We start from the raw sequence: 2,832 nt of genomic DNA, 5'->3' as shown, positions 1-2,832 counted from the left end.
AAAAAAAAATATACAACTTGGATTTTACTTGTTGTCGTAAACGTTTTTTTTTAATTTATGGCTTACTATTATAAAATCACATAACGCAAGTGGACTACTCATATATGTATATCGAAATAAAATTGTGCCATATGGCTAAGGGCCACCCTAGTGTATACGATAACTCGAGTAAACATTGAGATATCTCAACGAAATTTGGTATTTGGGTTGATCCTTATCCAAGGCAGGTATTGAAAATGGGCGAAATCGGACTGTAACCACGCCCACTTCCCAATTAACGGTATTTTCGAAATCGGTAACCGATTTATCAATTTCTACCAAACTCGGTGCACCTAATAACTTTAGTACGGGAAATCAATTCGTTGAAAATTATTCAAATCGGACTAAAATTACACTCGCTTCCTGTATAATGGTAAATTTCAGATATACACGGTCAAAAATTTGGGTTTAATTTTTAAACCGCGCTGTGACTACTGCCTTTTTTAATCTTTTATAGTCTCCTTTTTAAACCAGTCAATAGTTTTAAGCAATTTTTAATATATTCTGGTTTAAATTTTAGCCCAAAAAGTTCGTGGTTTGAAAATCAAACCAAATTGTTTTAATGCTAGTATATAGGTTTCATATATAGAAAATTTGGTTTAAAATAAACCGAAATAGAAAATGTTTGCACACAGCGAGATGTGGTGTTGATTCAAACTCAACATATGAAAGCACATTTATGTACATGCGTGGCTGTCGCTGAGTGTGCTAAGATGCTTGATACAATTGGTTGCTACCAAGGCTGTCCAGGTTCAATCCCCATCAGACCTTTTTGTTTTTAATTTTTAATTATGAAAATGTTTGGGTTTAAAATTTAAACCGAACTGTTTAAATTCTAAGCCCAACATATGTGCTCTATTTTTTTTAAACTTGGACGGTTTGTATTTGAAACTACATTTAGTTTGGTCATATATGTATGTAGTCCAAAAAGTTTAAAATTAAAACCGAAATTTTTAACCGTGTACGGAAACTCTGATATTTCAATAATTGAGGACGCTTTTTTACTCCAAGTTAATACCTACAACAATTTCTTAACAATAAATAGGACTGTTCTAGACTTTTAGGAATTGGGCGTGGCACCGCCCAATTTATTTCATTAAGTATCACTCAGCATATTATCGAACACGTTTGAAATCGTATCATGCAAAGGTAATTTAGAGAAAGTTGAAACGACGATATTTGATCCCGGCTTCGGCCGAATTTATACTTCCTTTCTTGTTCATTTGTTTTTCTGTATATGTATGTAGGTATAAATATACATATACAGTATATGGTAAAATTTTTTGTCTTTGACGTTATAGTCGCACGTACATTTCTGTATATATTTCTGAAACGTGGTGCAAACACCGAAAGTTTTTCATTTATCCTGGGAAGTCCACTATATATAATGCTACCTGACGTTAGCACCTCATTAGAATAAATATTAAGATTCGATAGTTCGTCGATTTTTCTTTACTGGTCGTCCATTTTTAACGTTTGTTCGTTAGACACACATTAATAATTAATTTTTCAATTTTCACTTTACGTTATTCCTGCATCTAGCCCCTCCTGCAGATTATTTTGGGTTTATTATTATTGCAATCAATAGTTCGTCGATTGTTCTTCATTGTTAGTCCATTTTTAACGCTTGTTCCTCAGCCAAACATATATTTGGTTTTCTTTTATTTGATGTATCATATGACTACTTTATCTTTGAATTTGTATATTTTATTTTTTACTTTATCGATTTTTTACGGCATTACTTTATAAATTATTTAAACTAATTTTCTGTGATTTGTGGGAAAAGGTGCTCTCTACAAAAGGTGTTCAGCCCCTCTTTTTCGGCAACACAGAAAGAGAATTCTATATAGTTACCAGTGTTGCCAGATTTTGGGCGAGCCTATTCTCTTTTTGTCCATGCAATTGTATATATTTAGGTTTTCCCGTTTTTTTTCTCCTTTTTATATAACCCAGTTTTTAAAAATGGCAAATCAATTATTCTCCTTGTACAGTGTAGATATTGTGCAAAACGCTCGAGTTTGATTGGAGATGGATGCTGACGGACGAGATTCTTCGCGTAAATTAACTTTAAATTCCACTAATTTAGCCTAATACTATTATAATAATAATATGGGTACGGCGTATGTGATTTCCCCCTTTTACGACCATTATCCCCATCCCTTTTTTGTTCAAAATTCCCACAAAACGGAAAAAGTTCTCTTCTGGCAACGCTGATAGTGACGGTTACAATTCCTTTGCAAAAATCCAAATTTACCCTATTTTCAAACCGCTCGCAAGGGGTCTGTGGGTTGGTCAGGGGGGCAGGGGTGACTTTTCATAAAGTGCGGCCAATCCCCTTTCTTTTAGGGGGGAGGGTATGGGAGCCACGCTTCCTCTCCCTCAGCCCCGTCCCCAAAATCGTTGTACAAACCGTACCCAAATTTAATAATTATCAAATATCGTGTTAGGTATTGAATTTTGGGTTTCCGCCACACCCCAGCTGATATCTGAAGTGCGAGTAAGAACGTGTGGCCAGACGTTAAAGAAAAATATTGTTCACAGCCAACGTTTTTACTTTTAAATATATATCATCAGAAAATACTGAAAATTCGCTTCAGATAATACGCTCTTTAAAATGCATCTATGCAAGTTTTATGTACAGTATGTAATAAGTAAATAAACTTTTTAAAGTTTCATAAATTGCATTTTACAAAGAACTCAAACTTTTTCAACCGGCTTCAAAAAAGGGGAGGTTATCAATTCTTGGGAGTATTTTTTACAAGCTTTTATTTAACTTGGTCATCTCGCGGAAAT

The 2,832-nt window shown here is 34.1% G+C and overlaps 1 protein-coding gene across 1 annotated transcript in view; it reads right to left on the bottom strand.

Moving 5' to 3' along the window:
• The window catches only part of LOC108362053 (probable cytochrome P450 313a4), a gene marked incomplete at its 5' end in the record, with an annotated part of 98,397 nt that overhangs the window by 94,633 nt on the left and 932 nt on the right, over positions 1-2,832 (bottom strand). The window lies entirely within an intron of this gene.

Source organism: Rhagoletis zephyria, unplaced genomic scaffold (assembly GCF_001687245.7).
Source record: "Rhagoletis zephyria isolate East Lansing unplaced genomic scaffold, Rhagoletis_zephyria_1.1 Rzeph_scaffold_00917, whole genome shotgun sequence".
Lineage (NCBI taxonomy): Eukaryota > Metazoa > Arthropoda > Insecta > Diptera > Tephritidae > Rhagoletis > Rhagoletis zephyria.
Note: the sequence above shows the minus strand (reverse complement) of the source record. Positions and strands in the feature narration are given on the sequence as shown.